The sequence below is a fragment of the Acomys minous genome, assembly GCF_964271855.1.
Source record: "Acomys minous genome assembly, chromosome: 15".
Lineage (NCBI taxonomy): Eukaryota > Metazoa > Chordata > Mammalia > Rodentia > Muridae > Acomys > Acomys minous.
Window position 1 is genome coordinate 65,583,548 of NC_140497.1, and position 26,729 is coordinate 65,610,276.

At 37.2% G+C, this 26,729-nt stretch overlaps 1 pseudogene across 1 annotated transcript; it reads left to right on the top strand.

Moving 5' to 3' along the window:
* The first annotated feature begins 22,774 nt into the window (after positions 1-22,774).
* Positions 22,775-23,233, top strand: LOC311585064 (large ribosomal subunit protein uL23-like; annotated as a pseudogene). The gene has a single exon. The product of its transcript is annotated as a large ribosomal subunit protein uL23-like (transcript).
* Positions 23,234-26,729: the final 3,496 nt, after the last annotated feature.

A 26,729-nucleotide genomic window follows, 5' to 3' on the forward strand; every position in this document is an offset into this window, starting at 1 on the left:
TTGAAAGGATGTAAGGACACGAACAGGCACACAATGCATGTGTCAGACATGCTAAAGACAATAGGTCTTCATCGATGTGCAGTTGTTGGTAAGACTAACTTATTTCTTTCTCCAGTTTCGTTGTCTTTTCCTGTCATTATTTACAGGATTTATTCAGAGCCTACCATAGAGGTCCTCTGAAAGACTCCATGAAGCGGGGGATCGAAACAGATACTGAGAGTCACAGCCAGACTTTGGAGTAGAGTGCAGGGAGTCTTTTGGAAGAGCTGGGGAATAGAAGGACCTGGGGGGGGGGCGGGCCAGGAGCTCCACAAGGACCAATGGAGGCAACAAATCCAAGTGGAGGAGGCGGTGCTGCAGAGACTGATACACCAACCAAGGACCATGCATGGTATGGACCGTCTCCTTGTGGGTCCCACACTATGGGGAGTAGGGACTACTTCTGACATGGACTTTGGTCCCTATTCATTGTTCCCTTCCGCATGTTGGGGCAGCCTTCCCTGGCCACAGAGGAAGAGGATACAGTCGGTCCAGATGAGTTGATAGGCTGAAGTCAGCTGTTAAGGGAGGAGGCCTCCTCCTTTATGAGGACCAGGGGGAGTGGGGGAGGGGATAAGGACCGGGAGGTGATGAAGGAGGGGGCTACAATTGGGATGTAAAGTTGATAAATTAAAATTACACACACACACACACACACACACACACACACACACACACACACACACATCCCAAAATAAAACAAAAAGTCTACCTGGAATAGCAATAAATTTAATAATTTGGACCCTGAAGGAAAAAAAAAAAAGAGTAACTTTTATTCTCCTGGCTCAATTTTTGTCTGGGAGGCTGACTGCCTCCGTCTGCTAACCTAGGCCTGGTCCTGGAAGCTTCTAGCCCCCTTACAATCTAACCTAGGCCTAGAATTATTCAGCCTCTGAGATTTACTGCTTAGTAAGCTCACCCTTACTTGTTCTTTCTGAGCTCTGGCCTGGCTGATTCAACTCAGCTGATCTGGCTCAAACTCTTCTCCCAGCTGATTTATTCAATCTGACTTCACTCTAGGCCTTGGATTGCTCTGCTTGGCGTCAAATGAGCTCAGCAATCTGCTCTAATATTCTGGCTTCTTATTTTCTGACTAGTTCTGTCTTCTCTTGAGTTCTATGTCTGCAGCCCATGCCTCTATTACTGTCCTGGTAAAACTGCCTCCTCTTAAGTAGCTTCCCTTTCCTCTCTCTTCTCCTGAAAGTAGGGCATATCCTATTCTGTCAAATTTTCTTTAATATGTCACCTTTTCTGTCACTCAATTAGATATCACCTTCAAATATGGGTGCTTCCGTCTGCAAACTAACTTTACCTTTGTTTGAGATTAAAGGCATGTTCCACCTCACCTGGACCTAAACTTTTCTTTACCTGATACTTGCTCTATACCAGGCTGGCCTTAAACTCAGAATCTGTGTTCCTCTGTCTCCTGAATTAAAGTCGTGTTTGTATTCCAGCAGGATCACACAGATCTACACGATCTATGACTGTGATCTCTTGCCACAACAGCCATGTTCTGAATTAACGTTCCTCTAATCACTTAAAAGCAGAGAATTTTCACATTATGCCAAATTCAAAACATCACACTCTAAAGCAGACTTCAGGTGGAAATCATTTTTTCAGGCACTTGTGTGCAAATGTAGACTTCACTTAAAAGTTTAGTGAAGGCTGATGAGAAGTGGTAAATACTGGTGCCCTTCTATTGCTGAATGCTTACCATGTTTTCCTTTAAAAAAATACTCCAAAATAAACTTTTTAAATTTGAACTAAAAAAATATTGCGATTTTTCTATATCATTCTGTGAAATGAATATAAATATCTGGTTTTCTAATTGGATCATTTATGCAAATGATCACTAACATACAAGGATAAAAGTAAACCCATAAACTGAAAACCAAATAATGAACCAATCCATTTGGTAAATTATTGTATGAAGTCGTAGTTTACAGGTAGATGTGGTCTTCTACGGCCCAGTGTGAACAAGCATGTAAACTTCAGTCCTCTATGAACTCTTCTTGTACAGTTTTTGTTATTACTTGAGCAAGTTTAGAGCTCTTTCCTTTTGTTGACAACCCTGTCTTTCAGATTGCAGAGATTGTCTTGGTGTGTGCTTCAATGTGAGCGCTGCAGTGATAGTGAATAGCAGCTCTACAGCTTCATTAGGGAACACTGAGTAGGCCTGCATGCACCTCCTTGTCACCAGCAACATTGCACACTGAGCTATATTACTACACTCATTAATTTTTATGGAGAATCGTTTTGACAAAATTTCATGAGGAAATGTGTTTCCTCTCCAATATGTTTTTAATAATATAAATTTGAAAAGTGCTCACAAAAGTATGTTGAACTTACATGAAAATGCAGCATTATTTTAAGATGAACACGTTGCTTACTTTACTTGATTACAAGAAAATACTACATCTGAAAGACTTAACATTTTTAAAAAACTGGTCATTTAGATTAAAACATGTGCAATATAAAATGTTAAATGCTAAAATCATAGATATAGCCCCTAAAGGGGGCTATTAATTTCTCTACAATCCTGAAGGAATCACACTATGCTGTCATTTTGGTATTGATGATTTGAAAATCAACATCTAGCTATAAATATAACAGCATAAACATTTTGAAAAAGCAAATATACTATGCACATTATACAATTTTTAATATATGCAATGATAAGAATTGAAAACAAAAACAAATTGAAAACATTGTATATGGAGAAAATTATATACACAAAAAATAATCATAGTTATTCTAAAATGCATAAAATAAAAAGAAATATACCAACTCTGGCAATAAGTCTAAATACATAAACTTGCTATATGTAACAAATTGTATTTGAGAATATGTTCCAACTGAAATCCACGCAAATGATGCATAAAAAATGCCTATGGTTAGCCAATAATGAATGTTGGATTGGATCTAGTGATCCACTTGCCATGGACAGTTCATAACCACTGCATATGGATTTTTTTTATGGGCAAGACAGTCCACATGGCTGTCATTTGGGTCTTGCTTTTTAATCTTGCCTTCACTCTTTTTCATGATAACTAGCCTTCAAGGAAAGCAAGTATCCATATTTTAAGATGTCCTCCAACAAGTAGCAAAGGGCAGTGACTGGTCAAGGCCTACTGAGAAGTGGAGACACTCAGATCATCAGGCTGAAAGGACCTGACATTCTCCACAGAACTGAGCTGAGGAGCACATTCCCCTCCCTCTGTCTTCAGAGAAGGCTGTAGTACTGGCTGGAACATTGGCTTCCAGAAATTGGAATTTCTAGAAGAAATGTCCTCTAGTGCATCATGTGTTGAAGTTTTGACCCACAACTCCATATTCAGTGGTAGAAATTAGGGGAAAGTTAATGGCTCTAGTTTAATCAATGGATTAATTTTTTTGGTTGGAGTCACAATTTTATGGAATTATCAGTAAGAAAGTAACAGAAGCAAGGAGAAATCCACTTGTAGGAAGAAATAATTGACAGTGTATCTTTAAATGATGTGTGTTAGCCCTAGAACCTTCTATTTTTTGCTCTCCCTGCTTCATGGATTCCATAAGTAGCCTTCTTCCACACACCTGTCAACCATGGTGTTTCTCACCTGAGAGAAAGGAAACCAAATGACCATGGACTGGTACCTCTGAAGTTATGAGACCAAATAACCCTTTCTTCATTTATGTCTGATATTTTGTCAAATTAATGGAAACTTGGTGACTTAGTAACCTTATGAGAAAATAATAATATAGAGCCATCTACATAAGCTAAATTGGAGATAGTAACATAGAATATGAAATAATGAAAGTTTACTTTTTAAGCTTCAAAATTGTCATTATTTACATAGTAGCCATAGATAAGTAATGTAAAGAAGTTTTAGGTAGAAATAGACATTATTATGAGCTTGATTTGCTGTTTAAACACAAACATGAATATTTTATAAGAAATCTTGTGATTTTTAAAAAGTAATGTGGTGGTATTTTATCAGTTACTATTTGGAAACCCTGTTGGGTACTATATGAAACAAGACAAACTATTCTAAATATCAAATAAACAATGACACAGACAGAAATCAGAGGATCTGAAAAAGAAAGGATGAATTTTTAAGAGTTATCAGGGCAAACATGGAGAGGTTGAAAGGACTGAGTTTTTAGATATCCTGACTTGGAGGACATTCTACTTCTGCGTGGAAATATTAATAAGATAACAAGTAGAAACACAGAATATTTAATTATCAGTAGATATTTGGTTATACAGAGATTTTTTAGAAATTTTCTCTGAATGATAATATTATGGAATAGTTTCTTTTTTCATATTTTCATTTAACACCGAGTAAGGGTGGACTCATGAACTTAAGAAACTTGTCCGAGTGTGAATTAATTTTGAGATAATATTGTAGTCATAGATACTCAGGTCCTGAGGCTCACCATTCATTTCTTCATGTGTATAGTTCAGAAAAGACCAGCTCACAAAAGGTAATAATTGAAGAATGGCTTCCAAAATTCTGAATTTCCTTTCATTCCTCTACATATTTTTTATAAACAGCCATTTCTCACTCTAATGGTATGGCTCGGCCTTCAGTTTAAAAGATATGCAGTTAATATATGAATATTAATATGCAATTTCAGGTATGCAATTATTTCATGGGGAATTATAATATTTTGTGAATCCATTACATGTAAGATATGCTGATGATATATATGGAGAAAGATAGGCCTTGTTTTAATGTTAAATTTTATAGCTTAAAATGTAGCCGATGTGATGTGATAAAATTTAGGGTAATGTTTTCTCAAAATCATTAAAGAAGATTATAATAGTGACTTCAAAAATCCAGGATATTTGTGAGTAGCAGGCTGCAATATTTATGAGAGTATTCTGTGAATTTTTTCCTACATGAACTTGTACTGGATCTTACTGTTGAAGAACATAATGCAAATCGTGTCATGTAAATATTGAATTTTGCTTATTTTTTCTCTGATTTACTTTTAAAAAATAACTGTGCAGGCCTACTGCTATTGAGGGGGGAAAAACAGTTATATTCAGAAACAACCATTGACTTTGGAGAGCAGGAAAATTACAAGACTGTAGCAAAAGAAGACGATAATGATATGTAGGTATGTTTGCTTTTCCCTTAGGACCATCAGAAGGAATTTTAATTGTACAATGAGTAAGTGGATGTCATCACACTAAATGCCGATACCTAGAGAAAGTGTAAGATTGAATGACAAAAAGTGGCTAGAAGAATAGTTGAAATGCTAGCAGCTTTGTCCTCAGGAGAAAAAAAGCTTTGTCCAGAACAGAAACAGGTATGGAAGTGATCCATTTGTAGACTATTACTAATTAATGCTATCTACACATGCAAATATCTTTCCCATCATTACCGAATCCTCACCATGACCGTAAATGGCTTTGTCATCTGCAGTACTCATCTGTGGCAATGCTACGGCTGTGAGACGCTGAATCTCTTTTCTAGTATCCCATTGCAAGCAGGTAGTGCAGTTGCATTTTTAGCTCAAGCTTGTCTGCCTGTCTTAGTCAGGGTTCTCTGGAGTAACAAAACTCACAGAGTCAATCTCTATATATTTATACAGAAAAGAGATTTACTAGAACAATGCTGAAGCGGCAGTCCACCTAATCCAACAATGCTGGCGAATGGGAAGTCCAAGAGTCTTGTAGTTGCTTAGTCCGTGAAGCTACAAGGCCCAGCTTCTTTCCAGTACACAGTGGAATCCCTACGAAGCAGGCTCCAGTGTCAATGAAACAATGTCAGCGAAACAAGAGAAAGTAAGCAAACATAACGAGCTTCCTTCCATCTCCTTAAATAAGCTCTCAGCAGAAGGTGTGGCTCAGATTACAGGCGTGGTTCTCTGCTTCAAGATCCCCAGGTCAGCAGTGGATCCTTCTACTTCAAATTAAGCAAAACTTACTTACACTTGTGCTCTCCGTTTTTGGTTCATTCCAGATATAGAGAAGTTGACAAGCAAGAGCAGTCACCACCACTCCCAGAGCTGTTGTTAACTCCCTCCACTGTAACAGTGCACTCAGTGTAGTCCTCAACTGAGCAGAACCCATGTCACGTCTAAGAAATGCAGATTTCCGCATCTTTTACATGACTTTTCCTGAGGCGATGCAAAAATTTGGTATACCACACAAACTGTTACATCAATCGGGTTTATTAGGGTTACTTCTGGGAGCATTAGGTGACTCACAGATTCAGCTCTACAGCTGGTAGTTCCTCCAAATAACTGGTGGGCAGCTATCACACTAAGAGGTCCCCTCACGGTCAACTTCTTACTCCCTGGGTAACCTAGTTGCAATTGGAATCTTGCAAGATTCCTGAGAATCACAATCCTCATTAGCTTTTCTATGATATAATATTAATGTGGCATATTACATAAGGGTCTCCTGTGGGAATTGCATCTGATCTTCAAATTGTTGATGGTCATGCCTAGCCACGAGGGTGAGTAGGGAGGGGGAATTTAGAAGGACATTAAGGAGGAAAAAATCATATGATCACAGTATATTGTATAAAAAACCTAAAATGAAATAAACAATAATAAATATGGTAAGGAGAATGATATTTAACTAGCAGAAACAAAAATAAAAGACTACTTAGCTGAAAATACGAACAGATGCATGGAAGAAAACAAAACTAGCAAAACAAACAAATATTTGGAAAGTAGATTTTTTTTTTTATTTTTTTAAGTAAAAGGAAGTGTCTTCTTAAATTAAAGTGTCTGGTCAGATGAAGTGTTGTCCATTTCTTCTTTGGCAGATGTCTGGGTTTTTTTTTTTTTCTTTTCTTTTCTTTTTTCATCTATGATCGAGCATAATAAAGACCATCAGGAGTCTAGCTCTGAGTTTCTCCCAAATTTAGATTTTATTCATGTCTGTATCTGGTATTTAGAATTCAAGATGTCCAGTGAATGAAACAAAGCCTGGAATGTGGCTGCTGTGTTCATATTTGTGGTTTCCATGTTCCCAGATTTTTAGCTGCCAGAATAAATTTGGCAGTGGTTAGATGAGTCCCTTCCAGCACTTGGTCTGAGTCTCGTTTGGCCCAATTTTATGAATATCAGATGGACTTATGGTTCCTTTTAGTTTCCATGTAATGACTACTATACACTAGAAAGAAAATATAGAGATACATTAATATTTTTTAATGGTTGAAAGATACAAATATTGAGATGTTCTTTGTAAAAGTTTTCCACCATTAGAGATGTTGAATTACAAAGTTGTATGAGTTCATATTTAGATTCCTTTTTAACGTTAGCCCATCTGTATATTAAGTCTTCCACGCTATTTAAATCCAAACTAAATTATGAGAACCACAGAACCAAGGCCATATATAACGACTTTTGTGTGAACTCTTATGTAATTTAGTTTTTTAAATTTTAATTTATTATAATTTATTCATATTATATCCTAATTGTTATCTCTTCACTTGTATTTTCCCACTCTCCATACCTCTTCTGCCCTTTTTCCCTCCCCTAGACCTTCGACAGAAGGAGACCTCTTCTCCCACCATATGATCACAGCCTATCAGGTCTCATCCACATAGTCTGCTTCCCTTTCCTCTGTATGCCATGCTGGGCCACCCCACCAAGGGGAAGTGATCAAATCGGGGGCACCAGAGTTCATGTCAGCGGTAGTCCCCACTACCGCCACAACCACACTGAATTTTCATCTCTAAATTATGATTTCTTGTAAGATAACATGTTCATAGTGGAATACCATAGTATACTATATAAAAATAATACATGACAATCCAATATTGTATAGAGATTATTGTATTTGGAGTAGAAGTATCCACTTGGGTTTTTTTTTTCATTGCATACTTGGCCATCTCATTTTCACTGGAAGTAAATTATGAATATTTCTTATTGGAAAATTTGGTTGGACAAATAGGATAAGTAGTGTTTGTAAGTCATATAGAGATTATATAACTTAAGGGAAAATAAAGTACTCAACTAATATCTTTGAGTATCTGTTCCATGTTTTTCCATATAAACAAAATTTTATTATTAATTTATTCAGATTACATCTCTATTGTTATCCCATCCCTTATATCCTCCCATTCCTCCCTCCCTTCCACTTTCACTTTATTTTCCTGCCCTATGTTTATGACTGAGAAGGACCTCCTCCTCCACTATATAAGCATAGGCTATCAAGTTTCATCTTGGTAGCCTGCTTATTCTTTCCCTGAGTGCCACCAGGTCTAATATCCAAAATTTATAAAGAACTCAAGAAATTAAACACCACCAAACCAAATAATACAATAGAGAAATGAGGCTCAGAACTAAACAGAGAATTCTCAACAGAGGAATATCAAATGGCTGAGAAACACTTAAAGAAATGCTCAACTTATTTAGTTATCAGAGAAATGCAAATCAAAACGACCCCGAGATTCCATCTTACACCCATCAGAATGGCTAAGATCAAAAACTCAAGAGACACCACATACTGGTGAGGATGTGGAGAAAGGGGAACACTCATTCATTGCTGGTCAGAATGCAAACTTGTACAACCACTTTGGAAATCTATTTGCCACTTTCTCAGAAAACTGGAAATAGGGCTTCCTCAAGACTCAGCTATTCAACTCATTGGAATATACCCAGAAGATGCTCAATTACACAAGGACATATGCTCAACCATGTTCATAACGGCCCTACTCATAATAGCCAGAACCTGGAAGCAACCTAAATGTCCCTCAGTTGAAGAATGGATAAAGAAACTGTATTACATTTACACTATAGAATACTACTCGGCTATAAAAAACAAGGAAATCCCAAAATTTGTGAACAAATGGATTGAACTAGAAATGATCATAATGAGTGAGTTCACCCAGAAGCAGAAAGACTCACATGGTATATACTCACTTATATCTGGACACTAGCCCAAGAGGCATGTCACATGATAGTCTTCACTTACCAGGTGATTGGGATATTTCTGAGGACATCCTGTTGGGACTCTAGGTGAGAGAAGTATGGGAGAATGGGAAAACAGAAGGATCCAGAGGGTCCTAGAAACCTACAAAAAGAACATCATGACAGGCGGATCTGGGCCCAGGGATTCTGCTCAAACTACTGCACCAACCAAGGGCAATACATGCAGTAAAAAATCGAACCCTTTCTCAGATCTAGCCAATGGACAAGGCATTCTCCACAGTTGAGTGGAGAGCGGGGACTGACTTGGGGATGAACTCTGGTGTCCCATATTTGACCACTTCCCCGTGGCGGAGAGGCCTGGTGTTCAATGTTTTTGATGTGTCACTAGAATTTGAGATAGAGCAGTAAAAATTATATTGAAAACAATATTATATAACTACTCCTACTGGAGCAAGCTGAAGAGCCATTGTAATGTCAGTGGGGAAGAATCAGAGGCAATGCTCATGGCAGGTTTTCTGCTGAGAGGAAGTGAAAAGGAATAGAAAGACATTGTCTGCTATGGAAGGGGAGTCACCAACTAGAACTGAATTGTAACAGTCTTGGGAGTGGAGAAAAAAATAAGCAATTTATTTAGGTTCAGCTGCAAAAATATTTACATGGTACTAAAGATTGGGTTGTGCTTCTCTGTTCCACAAAACAGCCTCGTATGGTACCCTTCTTAAGTTATTTATTTTCCCCAAATCTTGGACTATTACATCTTTGATATCAGATGCTACTTTACAGGTAAGCAAAACTCCTTTACTTATTTTCAAAGTAGAAGGAACCTTTTATAGTTGTGTCTCTCTCTCTCCTCTCTCTCTCTCTCTCTCTCTCTCTCTCTCTCTCTCTCTCTCTCTCTCTCTCTCTCTGTGTGTGTGTGTGTTTGCATGTGTATAACATACATATCCCCATGGAGAGTACCATTCTTTGGACAATCCTCCCCTTTGAGTGATAAATAAAATGACAGGAAAATGAACGTTGGCAATGACTTTCACCATGCTCCTGACTCGGAGCAGACTGAGTGAAGGAAGATCACTCCTCGGAAGATTCTTACTATCACTTTGCCTTTCATATGTTATAATGTTGTTTTTCTCCAGTTTTCCTATGAGCTAGACTTCATGAAGAGACAGGAAAACCAAAAAATCCCATGCCATTTCCTACCCTTCAGTCTTTCCCAATCTCTCCTGACCACAGACAGAAAACACTCATTTAAAAACACTGTGTGATTATCTAGTACAAAATGGTCAACCTTCAACTCATGTACACATGAACATCAAAATGGATGCAGCAGGTTGTGTTTATATATTTGTATGTATATATATATGTATGTAAGAATGTATGTATGTATGTACATATGTATGTGTATATATATGAATTTATTATCTATGAATCTATTTATCATCTGCTTATCATCTATCATTGATCTATTATCTAACTGTTGTCTATCTATCTGTCTGTCTATTTATCTATCTATATATCTAGCTAGCTGGCTATTCCAAGAAAAGGTGGCCACCAATTTGAGAGGTAATAAGGTACATGCTCATGAAAGGAGTTGGGAGTAGGTGTGTTGAAGAGAGGATCAGAGAATGAAAAACTGGTGTAACTGTACTTTTAGCTTAAAATGCATAAAAGTAAAAAGTAAAATACCACATTCCACAGAGACAGAAAATAAAAGTTCCTCTCCCACCCAGCTAGCTGACTTTAAATCAGCTATCGATCGGACACGTTCATTCATTGCTTTACTCTATACATTATTTCCTTTTCTCAATACAATCACCCTTCTAAAGAAATCATTTGACAATTCTCTGAGAAATACTGATCCATTAAAAGTTTCCAGTTTCTATGAATAACTATTTTTTAAAAACGGCTTTCTCTGGGAGCATGCTGAAAGTGTTCCACCTCTGCCGATGACTTAGATGGCAAGTATCCTCGTACAGTCTTTTTTCCTTCCCTCACTCTGCTCCACTTCAATATTCTCCACTCTCTATCTTTCCTACATTTCATAATAATTTAAAGATTTTTTGACGTAGCAAAATTTTATCAGTAAAATAAATCTATCAACAGGTAGAAAGATACTTCTGTACAGTCCTCTCTTTGTAGTCCCTCTATCTTCAGAATTTAGATTTCCCAGTGTTTAGACTTTTAAATGGTCTAATATCAACTATAGATTTTTCCTGGATTTATCAAATGAAATTGTATTTTGAGGCCCTATGTTTTTCTTTTAGCTAACAGCCTTATATCTGTATCTGTGTGTTATAGATATTTCTTTGTATTACACAGGTAATACAAAACAGATGTATTTGCTGGCACATCCTTGCGTAATTTTAGGTTAAAAGAGTGTCTTTTTGTTTTAGTTAATATATGTAATGTTGTAAATGACAGAATCTCAATCAAAATTGGCTTAAGAAAAAATTAAATTTATTGTGTTCCAAGATATGAAACTCTAATGGCAGATCTGGCTTCAAGATTCCAACAATATCATTAGAACTCATTTTGTATTTCGTCATTCCTTGGCTTATTTTCATGCTTTTGGTTCCAAGTAGTAACAAGATGATTGCATGATATCTAGCTTTGACATAATCCGGGGTCTCCCAGGAAGGGGTAGGGATATATTTTCCAGCAATCAGAGCAAATCTCATTCCATTCCACAAGCTGAGTTGGCTTTATATGCCCATACCTTGGTGATCTCTGTGGCTATGCAAACATAGTGTTTCACCTTTTCAGGTTTTAGTCATACAGAATTGTAAGATGTAAATTCAGCTGTTAAAGAAATGGGATGAATTGAACTGGAAAAAGAAAATTAAAAGCAAATCCATCCACTGATAGCTATAAATGATTGGCAACAAAACAATAGGCAGGAAGTAACAACACCAAACCCTTAATATATAACATAATCAGGAAAGAGGTAAGGGGAAGAATATGAGGATCCAAACGTGGCTCCATAAAAATCATTTAGCCTAGCAAGTACTTAAAATGGAAGTACAGCAGCATGGTATAATCTTAAGACCATGCATGATATGACAGTCGTAAAATATAGGAAAAAATAAAACACATCAGGGAATTATTGATGTATAACACATGAATTACCAGATGAGTTTTCCAAAGCTTAGCTCTTGCTAGCTGAAAAGGAATCCTAAAATTATGAAGATCATACAAGAATTAAAATAATTCCAATATTCATATCTATGTGAGAGTAGGATAAGTTATTTGTTTACTGACTACTGAACTTGATATAAATACTGTAAAGAGAGAAGTGAAAAAAACACAGTGTGAGGCCTCCCTACCTTGTAGCAATAGTCACTCTGACTGTAATTTTGTATTAGACTTGGTGGTAGATTCCAGTTTTCACAAGACTCAAAATGGATATAATAGTGTGTCACATTATAATGTGGCTAGGTAATGTGTATGGAAAGAATTTGATAGAGAGACAGGAGTCACAGGCCATGGTCAGCTTCAAGAATTAGTAAATCTATTACAATAATAGTTCAGTGATGTGTGTGAAACTGGCATAACAGTAAGGTATAGATGACTCTGTGTTCAGTTGGAGGACAATTACATTTAATTACTGGTAAAGCTGTCACATGCTTTTGAGAGGAAATAGTTAGGAAGGTTAACATCTTAAAAAGAAAAGGTTAACAGAATGAACTAGTGACAATCTGCATAAAACACTAGAGTTGGATTGTGGAGAAACACATAAGATATGGCCTGGAAGATACCACTGGATAAAGAGTCACAGAAGTCTCAAGCAACAAATAACTAAGTTTCTGTTAGTTACCAGCCAATCCCTTCCAGATGGAAACAAGGATTGAAGAGCAGTAGAGGGGAATTCATTTGGTCAGCTGACCTTACTGCTCTCATTTTCCTTTTTCTCAACTCCTCATTATTCTCTCTCTCTCTCTCTCTCTCTCTCTCTCTCTCTCTCTCTCTCTCTCTCTCTCTCTCTCTCTCTCTCTCTCTCTCTCTCCTGTCCATGGAGTATGAAGGTCATTGATATCCTAGGATGCTATTTCAGTGAGATTTTGCTTATAGGATGCTTCACTGTAATTTAAATGTTCATCAATTCCACCTGAACACTTTCAGCTTGTTTGGGGTGTGACCTGTTTATCAGGGCTAATCTAACCCAGCCTTTCTCTTCCATTTGCCAACCACCTCAGAATGGGCACAGGACAAGAAGAGAGTCATTCTCCAGATCTGAGCTTCCTTGGCAAGAAGGAATGAGGTCTCAGAGTCCTGTGGAAACAAAAGGATTCTCCAGTTTGTTTGTGGTGATAGAATCCTCGTCTGCCATTAGCTAAGTGGCGTGATGGTGTAACAGAGAGAAACCAAAGGCATCATTTGCTGTTAGAGAGTGAGACTAGGGCAAAATTTCAGGGATTTTCATATATTTGATTACAATAGGATGGAGTTAATGGAGAAATATACAGACAGAGGGAGATGGATCAGAACTGTTCGTATCTGGTGATGTTTATTTCCTTGGTGAAATATCATAAAGACCATAAACCCAGAATGAAAACAGAAGATAGTTCGACAGAGGATAGAGGAGATATAGGGAGCTTTAAAAACATTGCTGTGGAGAACGGGAGACTAATAAGAGCTAAAGACAACTGTATTTTCAGGGTTGTTGAGTGTCTGTTAGGTTTTTTTTTAATAACTATCAAATTTTGTGGTTATCAATTGAGCTTTTCTCCAGTGATGTTCAGAGACCTAGTATGAAATAATTAAATGAAACAAGAGCTGGTATTTTTGAAGACTTGGTAAGAAATATGAAAACCTCCACTAAATACAAAGAAAGCTAAATAATGTAAAGATACAAGCAGAAAGACCATGTGGTATGAAAAATAAACATGTTGTAATATAAAAATCCACATTAAAAATAGGGATATAATGCTTAATTGTAAAGCAAGCTTTATTGTTTGAATTGGAATGTATGATGTTTTTATTAGAATTATTTTTGTTGAGAATGGTTGTCTAAATGAACTGGCCCTTCTTTGCCAAGAAATCAGACTATTTTCCTACTTCCAGTTTTTATTACAAATCTTAAAACAGGGCTTCCACAATTTATTTTAAACTTGTGAATTAAATGTATTAATAGAGCAAATTAGCCATTCTTAATTTGGTATCTGGAACATTTTTTTTGTTTCTGACATACCCTAGGTTGTTAAGTATCAGTATTATTAAAGATAATGTCCCTCAGAGAATGTGAGAACTTCTGGGTACTATTTATTTGGCTAATGTTTTGCAGAGAGCATATGTAATTATTAATCCCATTAAAGAGTCACAAGTGCCAGGCAAGGGAACATGAAGCTATAGTAATATTCCTGTAGTAAAATAGCTAGGTATGGAGGCACACACCTTTAAATTCTGCAAATGCAAGTGATAGGCAGGCATATCTCTTTTAGTTCTAGGCCAGCCTGATCTACATAGTGAGTTCCAGATCAGCCAACAGCTATATAGTGAGACCACCCCAACTGAAAAAAAAAAACAACAACAACAAGAAAGATAAGACCCAACTATAAAACACCCTCTAATAAATAGGTTTCATAATACATTTGATGTCTTACTTATGTGGCTGAATACGTTTTAGCAACACATTTTAATATTCTCAGAGGTTACAGAAGATGTGGTGTAGGATGATATTAATATAGTACTGTGTTATTACTTTATTTACCATTAGCAAAAACAAGCTGTACATTCTAAGGGGTTAGAAGACTATTGTATTCTTTGAAGCAAGTATAACTGTTACCTAAAGTCATGTATGTAATGAATATGTGTGCCTAGGCATGTATATCTATGTAAGAGTCTATCTGTCTGTCTGTCTGTCTGTCTGTCTATCTTTCTATCAATCTATTACTATCTAGCTATCATTTATCTATCCTCTGTCTTTCATCTGCCATATGTGTGTGTGTGTGTGTGTGTGTGTGTGTGTGTGTGTGTGTGTGTGTGTGTGTGTTGGTCTGTCTGTCTGTCTATCATATATCTATCTAGTCTGTCTGTGTCTATCTGTGTATCTGTCTCTCTATCATTAACCATCATTTCTCTATAAAGTGCTGACTAATTCCTGACTGTTTCCCTAAAAACTCCTCAGTCTTCATTGAGTTTGCTTAGTATTCCATGGGATAGTATTTTAGAACGTGATAGCAGAAGAAATGCTAGTTCACTGATACATTATCTCATACGCATATGTCAAAATGTCACTATTCTTTGTCCTTTTCTACGTTGTCTCTTCTGTTTTTCTGAGTTGATTGAAATGCCTCTTCTTTTTGTCAGACAGCTTAATTTTTTCTGACTTATTGGAGCATCTAGATGTTTCTTCATGATCTCTTGCTATATCATATTGAGAAAGGGCTAATGAATAACTGTAAAAGAGAATTTTATACTATTTTAGTCCTTGATAAGATATCAGCTATACTTGTGTGTATTTTTAAAAAAAAATTCTGTAGACAGAGGAGGCTGTGATGATGATCAGTCTTCTCTGTTTATGTATGTTATGTCTCAGCCAACAGGAAGAGGTGTGCACTTGGATAATGAATAGCACTGGGAGCATCTAAGAGGATGAAGGAATGTAGAGCACATCCATTGTATTTTCTCAATGTAAAAACCCCAGAGTTTTGGGTGATCAAAAAGGAACTAATGATAACATTTGTAAGTTGGGTGCTAGCATATATTTTTCTTGGCCTCAGCAAGACACAATTATCATAGTATCTGCAGTCTTAGTGTTACTAAGTGATAAATATTCACTCACAAGTTCCTTTTTTTATTTAAGTAATTTATTCAGATTGTATCTCATTTGTATTCCCTTCACTTGTATCTTTCCATTCCCCCTTCCTCCCTCTTTCATCCTATTCCTCTCCCCTAGGTCTGTGATGGAAGGGGACCTTGCCCCGCACTATAAGATCCCAGCCTATCAGCTCTCTTCCTGTAGCCTGCTTATTCTTCTTCTGAGTGTCACTAGGTCTCCCCACCAAGGGGAAGTGGTCTAATAGGTGGCATCAGAGTTCATGTCTGAGTCCGTCCCCATTCTCCACAAATTCTTAAATTTAAGTTACCTATCTCCTTCTAGATAATGTTTAAGGCAGAAAACACTTCATCCTGAATAGTACAGTATTACTACTCCTGTGAAATTTACATTATTTAGGGAATCCAGACTGTAAAATATTGGAGGTTGATATGATCTATTTTGATGCTAATTACTGCTTGCTGTCTTTGTGCTGCAAGATTGCTAGGTAACCTTACGTTAAAAACTTACTCCTATTTGGCCACTAAAAGGTGGACACACGGGTGCAGGCCAATGGGTGGGCACGGCTAAGGTTCCCTGGCTCTGGAAGACAGAGAAAATCTTGGGAAAGAGAAGGAGACCGGATGGAGGAGGAAGGAGCAGAATTGCCACGGGATAGGAAGAAAGCACCACGGCCCAGAGAGGGGGATCTGAAGTTCCTAATGGAAAGAGAGAAGCCAAAATGAACAAGAGTAAGAAGTATTTGGGGAGTACGGATGGGAAGTAGCACAGATAGAAATTATTAGAAGCAGATGGAATGGGATGGAGACTGGGAGTTATAGGACAATAGCTTAGGATAGAGTATCTGCCTTGCCCCAGCTGAAGGATCATTTTAAAATACACCAGATGTTTTCTTCAAGGCTGCCAAATACAAATAACCAAAACACTAAGGATGTAACATTTATAAAATTCCTGATTGTGTCATGGTTCTTCTTCTTGCTATAAGTAGTTTATTTTATACATGTGTAATAATGTACATATATACATAAAAAATTTTAAATGTTTAATTAATTTTAAAGAGTGGAAAAAAATACACCAGGTGTCTGTATTTCATTGATTGCTAGCAGCTTAGAAAATACCACCGTAATAATAATCTAATAATAAATACTTATTAGGCCCCGCTTCTAAATTAACCCCAAATGTAAAATATCCAACTCTAAAACTGACCCTTGAAAGTATAGTCTTCAGTCTGGAAACAAATAAATTCAAGATCACTTAATGCTGTTTCAAGTAATAACAAACTGCTGTTCAGACAAAAACAGATAAGTAGATAATTGGATAGTATGTTATCAGGTGGTGTATTATGAAGCCTGCGAAGTTGCTTTTCTCTAATAATATTTTTATTAATTCTGGAAATTTTCACTCAATATATTTGATATTTACTTTTCTCCAGCGCCTCCCAGATCTACTATCTCCACTCTCAAGTTCATACCCACTCGATTTCTGGGTTTCTTAATTTTTAAGCCCATGAAGTCTCGTCTGTGCTGCCCAACTATTCTTGAGCATGGGACCTATCCTGGAGAAAGGCTTTGAGTTATAATCCTAAAGAAACTGACTCTTCCACAAACGATCAGTTTTCAATAGCTGCTAATGTGGGAGAAATGTCATACCAATCTTCTACACCCATGCCTGGATTTTGTCTGTCTTGAGTTTGCATGGATCGCGTAGCCCCTCTCACAGGTGTTGTGAGTTCCTATATGCAACTTCCCTGTTGTGTCCTTAAAAAATTTCCTGGATGTTACCCACCACTTTTGGCTCTTACAGTCTTTCTGCCCTGTGTTCCATGAAGATCCCTGAACCTTGATATGTCCCGTTTAACATATTTTTAATATTTTAAAATATTTTTATCCCTTTTAATATTGTATTTTAATATTATATACTTTATTATTTAAAAACTTTCAAATAAATAAAAACTCGGCACCAAAATTAATCAGACCTGAAATTGAAATACTATACTATATAATTAAAATACTATATAAATAGAGGATATATTTTGAACATAAGCTGTTAGGCTTTATGTTAAATTTTACACTTTAAATATCAAATGTATTATGTATGTTCCACCACCAAAGCAAAAGAGGACAGAATAAGAACTAGAAAAACAATTAACTTTATATCCTCTTTCATAATGCATGTCCTTTACCAACACTCAGTCCTTTCTTGTGTAGTAATTTTAGCCTTTCTTGTTCTATTTTCTACTTGTTAAACTGTACCTATGTGTGTGTACATGTGCTCACACATGTACATTGGCTAGATTGTGTATATGAGGGAGAGCATGCAGGTTTTATGCTTCTGAGACTGTGTGATCTCACTTAATATTATACATAATTTTTAATTAAATGTTTTAATTGAGCTAAAATCTCATTGTAATTACCCACCAACCAACCACCAAATGACCGTCTCTTCCTTATCTTTACTGTCAGAGTAAATGTTAGCTCTGTTCATTCAGTCAAGATAGAAACAGGAAGAGACTCTTGAGTTCCTTCCTTTATAACCTATGGTTCCTTTTTTAAATTTTTTTTAAACTTGACTCCCAATTAATTGTAGAATTTTTTGGCTGTCCTTTTAAAAGTATAGTTCAAATGTTAGCACTTCTCATCTTCTCCAGCACACTCTCCAGAGTTCAGTGCTTTGGTGATTAGCATAGTTATCCAACAATTTATATTCCTGCTCCCAGATCCAGCACTCACCTCACAATAAACATGTGCATCTTTTAAAAGGAGATGCAAATACACTGTTTTAAAAACTTCATTTTTCTCCGCTATCACATGTAGAAAAAAAATCTTTGCAAGATTTACTCATGTGATTAACTTTTTTTTTTTTAAGATTTATTTATTATTCTGTACACACTAGTCTACCTGCATGTACACCTACAGGCCAGAAGAGGGCATCAGATCACATTATAGATGTGATCTATAGATGCCTGTGAGTCACCAGGTGGTTGCTGGGAATTGAACTCAGGACCTTTGTAAGAGTAGCCAGTGCTCTTAACCTCTGAGCTATCTCTCCAGCCCCATGAGTAACTTCTTTAACCTCATTTTCTACTACTCTCTCTGCATGTTTTACCGTAGACACATGGATCTCTTAACTATTCTGGGAATAAACTGGACATTTTTCTACCACTAGGATCTCACAGTTTATATCACCCAGAATTTCCTTCCTCATATCCCTATTAGACTAGTAAAATGTTAATTCCACAAAAGTGTCTAACATAGCCATCCTAAGTAGCAATAAACATTTTCAGTTTTATTTATTGCCTAGCACTTGTTGTGTTTTCATACATTATAAGCTATATAAATTTATTTTATATTCGTCCTCTATGACAGTATGGTGAGGGTTTTTTTTTTGTTTGTTTGTTTTTGTTTGTTTGTTGTTTTTCTACATTCTTCCCAACAACATCTTAGAGGATGAAGGTAAAGATCTTGTCTATTTTGCTTGGTGTTGCATGCCCACCAACATTTAACAGTTTCGTCCATAGCAGATAGTCCATAAGTTAATGAAGACTAAATGTTTTTCCATTATGAAAACTTCTTTTTTCTTTTATGTTAAATTCTGTAACTACTGAAGCTTAGATTGTTTATTATTTGATTTTTCATGTTATTATTTCATGCCAAAAGACAGATAATCAGGCCTGATTTTAAATGAAGAGCTCTTCATATTTTCAGACTTGCAGTATGAACTAAACCTCTTGTAATAAAGACACACAGCTATTGTTTTAAAACAAATACATATTCAAAGAAGCAATGTCATATGTTTTGTGAAAATTGAGGATCCAAAAATATTAAGACCAATGTCAGCAGTTTGCTAGAGGATTTTCCTTTAGTTAGTCCTTATCAGGGAGTAGGTGTTCTCTAATGTGTCTTTCCCATGAATTTTTCATTTTAAAAGATTTCAGTATTTTAAATTATGTTCAAGAATGAATTCATATTGAATCTTGTCTTTATTTTATAAGCTTCTGATCTCTATGTTATATCTCTATATATGTATGTATATATATGTATTTATATGTATATATATATATGGAATGACCATATGCATGAAATTGTGTTTTAGACAGTGTTTACTGTATATAATAGTTAAACCGCATATAACTATGAATGATGAAAAGAAAGGTAAGTCAGTGTAAAAATCTTTATTATTTTTTACTTTTGCTGTTATTTTTGCATATTTCTTTTGTCACCTCATAAATTTTATGCACTTACTAATTAGAATAGCAATTATCAATTTAGTTAAATTTCAAAGTACCAATCAAATTTTAGATCTTAATTTGTTGCATTACCACTCATTACAATAATGGTTTTTCTAGAGAGATTATGTGTAAATTATGACAATTTGGTTTAAGTATTTAAAGCCTATGTATATTTAACTAATTGGAAATGCACTAATTATCCTATATTTACATTTAACATACCAAGCTAGTGAAATGTCATGAGACATCAAGAGTCTGCTTGAATGAGGAAATCTTCTTTACTTATTTTAATTTACATCACTATTCTGTTTCATTCAAGTATACATTAAAATGTGGCAGATTACTTACTCATATGATTGAAGTAGTTATAGGGACAAAATCAAGATTATAAAATAAAACATTAAAAATATCCAATATGCAATTAATTTGTGTCTGCATGTGCTGTGTGTACAGGTGTGTGTGTGTGTGACTCTTGTGCCATTAGCCATATTGTTATCTTTTGAGATTATTATATAATTCATAATTTATCCCTTTCCTAGCCTCTCTCCTTCAGTTTGCTCCATTATACCCTTCCTTGCTATCTTTCACATACATAAATGAATATGTATATCTACCTAAATACATAAATACAACCAGGTCAGTCTTTGTAATGCTATCTGTATGTATTTCAGTTGAATTTGCTGAGACTGTGTCCTCTCGAACACTCAGAAGCTACCCCAGTATAACTGCTTATACCTGAGCTGAACAAGGACAGCACCAGTAGAGATGCCAACATGGATGTGGGGTTGAGGGAAGCCTGGGAAGCCTCAACTCTAGGCAAAGATTCAGAAGTGATAAGGAATGCCAAAAGTGGGACTATTAGACTTTGCCAGGGAAGAACATACCAATTGGTTAACCATTTGCCATAGCCATACTTTTTTGAGATCAGGTCTCTTACTGGCCTGGAGCTTCCAAGTAGGCTATAAGAGATGTCAGTGGATGCCAGGGATGGCCTTGTCTCTACCTCTGTAGCCACATTTTTTTCTTTACATAGGCTTTAGGGTCCAGCACTTTACTAACTGAGTATCTCCCAGGCTCTGATATCTACAATATAATATACATCTGTTGGATAGAAAAATTCATATTAAAATGAGTATAATAGGACCAACTAACTGATTTTTAAAAGATGTACATAGTTCTATGTGAAAATAACCATCTGAAAGTGAAACCTGAATCCTTACATTATCTATTACAATTCTTGAAATGTGTTGGTATACTTTCCATAAAAATCGGAAGCATCAACTATTCTAAAGGGCATTTTAAAAATTTATATTAGAGCCCTTCCCTTTGCATAAAATAGTAATTGTCTCTATTAGGCATACACTGCTTTCCTATGTTGGTCTAACCAGCAAATTCAGATAAAAGATGCCTCGTTCTATTTTCTTTTTAAATTTTTATTCATTTATTCTCTCATATGTCACATCCTGAACAGCAGGTTCCCTTCCGTCCTCTCCTCCCAGCCCCTCCTCTCCAACCTCCCCTCCCCCCCAATCCACTCCTCCTCCTCCATCTCCCTTCATAAAAAGGCAGGCATCCCAGTGATATCAATCAAACATGGCACATCAGGTTGCAGTAAATATAGGCATCTTCCCTCATATTAAGACTGGAAGAAGCAAGCCATTAAGAGGAAAAGGGTCCCAAAAGCAGGCAAAAGGTTTGGAGACAGACCCACTTGCACACTTGCACTGTTAGGAGATCAAAGGACACAATTGTAACATATATAGAGAAAGCTTGGATCAGACCGATGCAGGGTCTATGGGCCCATGTTACTTGATTCTGTGCATTTTCTTGTGGTGCCCTTGACCCTTTTGGCTTTTAGAATCCATCCTGGATCCTTTCTCTAGGATTCCCTGAGCTCTGTCTAATGTTTGGCTTTGTGTCTCTGCATCTCTTTCCATCACTCCCACCTGCAAGATGTGCCAGGGTAAAGATGGTGCAAAAGTTGTGGGAGTGGCCAACCAATGGCTGGTCTAGCTTAAGACCCCTGCTCTGAGAGGGAGCCCACCCCTGACACTGCCTGTAGGAGCAGAAATCAGAGGCTGAATGGCCAAGAAACTCAAGATAGAACCAAATAAAACCCTCTCCCCTAAAAAAAAAGAAGAAAAAGAAGTCAATGAGATCATTCCTAATGATATTCTGCTATACTCATAGATGGGTTCCTAGCCCAGTTGTCATCAGAGAGGGTGACTATTTTCAAAGTCTTGAATGACTTGTTTGTGTATACCTGCCATTGAGCGGTCAGTGTTTATATATCTTTCATTTTGCAGAGGAATCTCTTTGAAGTTCACTTAAGAGGACTATGTGTGCAGCCCTTTCTCTTTCCTTTGAAGAATCAAGGTGACTGGACTAATCTCATTGTAAATTCAAAAAGTCCTAGCCTGACAGCTAATGAAAACCACTTCTGAGGGACCCATATTTATGCGATGCTTTTAGCCAGGTTGTTACAATAGTCAATATAGGCATATAAATTCTTTGCCTTTGGTAGTTTCTGGAAATGTCTCATGATCCGCATAAAGTATCCAGACAATACAGATGTTCCCGAGTCTGGCAGCTCTCTCTTGTAACTTCCTACAGTTGAAGATATATCCTTGGAGCTCCTCTTGGTTCCCTGTGCTTGGTTTATATTTGTAATATCAAAGTTATTAGTGAAGCTATGTCACCTGAAAAAAAGATTCTTACGCTTCTGGAATTTCGTAACCTGAGCTAGTTATAGGGCAACAACAAGACCCTTTGTATGTACTAGATTTTAATCTCTTTGATTTCATCTGTTTTAGTTTTTCCATCTACTTTTTTTCAACTTCTGGCTTTTCGCCAATATGGCACCAAAAGCAAAGAAGAAAGCTCCTGTCCCTAACAAAGCCGAGCCGAAGCAAAGGCCTTGAAAGCTAAGAAGTCAGTGTTGAAAGGCATCCACTGTCACAAAAAGATCTGCATGCCATCCACCTTTGGATGGCCCCAAAGGCAGCCCAAATACCTTAGAAAGAGTTCACCCAGAAGAAACAAGCTTGACCACCATGCCATCATCAAGTTTCCCCTGACCACTGAGTCAACCATGAAGAAGATAGAGGATAACAACACATTAGTGTTCGTTGTGGATGTCCAGGCTAACAAGCACCAGATCAAACAAGCTGTAAAGAAACTCTATGACATTGATGTGGCCAAAGTCAATACCCTGATAAGGCCTGACAGAGAGAAGACGGCGTATATTCGGCAGGCTCCAGATTATGAAGCTCTGGATGTTGCCAACAAGATTGGGATCATCTAAACTGAGTCCAGCTGGCAATTCCTAAATATATACTTTTTATCACAAAAATTCATCTTCTGTGTTTTCTTCTCTACAAATAATTTCTGTTACAGCTTTTGTACATAATGCTTTTTTAAAAAATTATTCTCTCATACATTACACCCTAATGCAATTTCTCCCCTTCCACTATTCCCAGTCCCTCCCCCACTTATCCTTTATCCAAGAACAACTCCTCCAACTCTACATCCCTTAAAAAGAAAGAAACAAAGTAAGCAAGCAAGAAGGGAACAAAGAGAAACAAAGATGCAAAGGGGAAAAAAAAAACACAGAAAGAGCAGTCTTCCTATGAATATCCACCAAACATGACCTAATAAGATCCAATAATGCAGCTGGGCGTGGTGGCGCACGCCTTTAATCCCAGCACTCGGGAGGCAGAGGCAGGCGGATCACTGTGAGTTCGAGGCCAGCCTGGTCTACAAAGTGAGTCCAGAATGGCCAAGGCTACACAGAGAAACTCTGTCTCGAAAAACTAAAAAAAAAAAAAAAAAGATCCAATAATGCTGGGTAGCTGGGTGTGGTGGCACATGCCTTAATCCCAGGATTCTGGGAAGAAAAGGCAGGTAGATCTTTGTGAGTGTGAGGCCAGCCTGGACTACAAAGTGAGTCCAGGACAATCAAGGATACACAAATAAACTCTGTCTTGAAAAACCAAAATCACAAGACGAAACAATAAAACCAAAGCAAACCAAAGAAAGAACACAAAACAAACCTCCAAAACCCAAAGCAAAACAAACAACAACACAAAGACTGGATACATGGAAGTAACCCAGTAGTCTGAAAAGGATCCTAAGCTCAGGCAAGTCAGATACATCCCTTACTCCAGTTATTAGGAGTCCCTTAAGAACAACAAGAACAGCCGGGCGTGGTGGCGCACGCCTGTAATCCCAGCACTCGGGAGGTAGAGGCAGGCAGATCGCTGTGAGTTCGAGGCCAGCCTGGTCTACAAAGTGAGTCCAGGACAGCCAAGGCTGACACAGAGAGACCTTGTCTCGAAAAACCAAAACAAACAAACAAACAAACAAACAAAAAAGAACAGCAAGAACACCAAGTTACACAGTCCTAAGGACCTAGCTTAGACCCACACAAGGTCTGTGGTTGTCACTTGTTTCTATGAGCCCCTATGTGCCCTGCTTAATTTTGTGGGCAATGTTCTTATGGTGTCCTCTGCCCTCTGGCTCTACAGTCCTTCCTCCCCAATTTATGCAGGGTTCCTCTGACTGTGTCTAGTGTTTGGCTCTGGGTCTCTGCATCTGCTCCCATCAGTTGTTGGATGACACCTCTCTGATGACAATTGGGCTAGGCATCAATCTGAATATGAATATAGCAGAATATCACTATGAATACTTTTGTTGACTTAAAAATTAGTAGTCTTTGGTTTGATCTTGTGTCTCTGGGTTGTTCTGCCTCTGGTTCTTTGGATCCAGGCCAAGTATGAGGCTCTGCTCTGTGATTTGGGCCCCATGTGGGACCAGCTGTGGGTTGTCCGCTCCCACAAGTTCTGTGCCACCATTTTCCCAGCACATGATGCAGGCAGGATAGATTGTATGTTGAAGGTCGGTTTTGTAGTTGGGTTGATACTGTCACAGCCCCACTGCTAGGAGTCTTGTCTGGTTAAAGAAGATGGCCACTTCAGACTCCTTATCTCCCGTTATTATGAGACTTTGCTAGGGTCACTCTCATAGATTCTAGGGAGTTTCTATATTTTCCCTGAAATCCTCCCCCCATCCCAGTTTGGGTCATCTCTCCTAGTACTCTCTCCATCCATTTCTCCCACCCCCAAGTCTAATCCCTCCTGTTCCTGTACCCACCTGCCCCATCCAACCACAAAATCTATTCTATTTCCCCTTACCAGGGAGATCCATGTACCCCCTCTCCCTATCTTGACCCCTCCTTGTTACTTGACCTTTTTGATTCTGGATTGTAACATAGATTGCCCTTTACTTAACAGCTTATAGCCATGTATACATGAGTACATATCATGTTTGTCTTTCTTGGGTCTGGGTTAGCTCACTCAGGATGATCTTTTCTAGTTCCATCCAGTTCCTGCCATGTAATCATTCTTAACAGCTGAGACATACTCCATTGTGTAAATGTACCATATTTTCTTCACCCATTATTTGGTTGAGGAACATCTAGGTTGTTTCTAGTTTCTGGCTATTATGAATAAAGCTGCCGCTAACATGGTTGAACAAGTGTCCTTGTGGTAACATCCTTTGATTATATGTCCAAGCTTGGTCTTGAGCTAGATCAATTCCTGATTTTCTGAGGAACTGCCATATTGATATCCATAGGGGCTATATTAATTTGCTATTCCACCACTAATGATGGATGAATGCTACCCTCATTCAACATCCTTGCCAGCATGAGCTAGCACTTGTGTTATTGATCTCAGCCGTTCTGATAGCTGTGAGATAGAATCTCAGAGTCATTTGGATTTGCATTTTCCTGATGACCAAGGATGTTGAACATGTCTTTAAGTGTTTCTTGGCCATCAGAGATTCCTCTATTGAGATTTTCTGTGTAAATCATTGCCTAAGTCTTTAATTGGGTTGTTTTGTTTGTTGATGTCTAGTTCCTTGATATATATATATAAAATTTGGGTATTAGCCCTTTGCTGCTGAAAATATTTTCCCATTCTGTAGGCTGTCATTTTGTCCTATCGATGATGTCCTTTACCTTTCAGAAGTTTCACAGTTTCATGAGTTTATTGATTGTTGCTCTTAGTACTATTGGTGTTTTGTTTAGGAAGTTGTCAGTGAGTTCAAGGCAATTTCCCACTTTCTCTTCTGTTAGGTTCAGAGTATGTGGTTTTATGTAGAGGTCTTTGATCCACTTGGATATGACTTTTGTGCATGGTGATAGATATAGATCAATTTTCATTCTTCTCTATGGTATCTTCAATTTAGACCAGCATCATTTGTTGAATATGCTTTGTTTTCTCTATTGTGTACTTATGGCTTCTTAATTTTAAAAAAAGTAAATGTTCATAGGTGTGTGGAATTATGTCTGGGTCTTCAGTTCGATTCCTGCTTGATTTTATGCCAGTACCATGTGGCTTATTATTATTATTATTACTAAAGATTTGCAGTATAGCTTAAAATCAGGGATGTTGATACCTCTTTTTTTTTGTTTGTTTTGTTTTGTTTTATCAGTAGAACTTTTGAGAATTTTTTGTTCTCATTTTATTTTTCCTTGAAATTAAAATACAATTATATCTTTTCTTTTTTTTTAAATTTTTTTTTATTTTTATTAATTTATTCTTGTTACATCTCATTGGTTATCCCATCCCTTGTATCCTCCCATTCTTCCCTCCCTCCCATTTTCCCCTTATTCCCCTCCCCTATGACAGTTCCTGAGGGGGATTACCTCCCCCTCTATATGATCATAGGGTATCAAGTCTCTTCTTGGTAACCTGCTGTCCTTCCTCTGAGTGCCATCAGGTCTCCCCGTCCAGGGGATATGGTCAG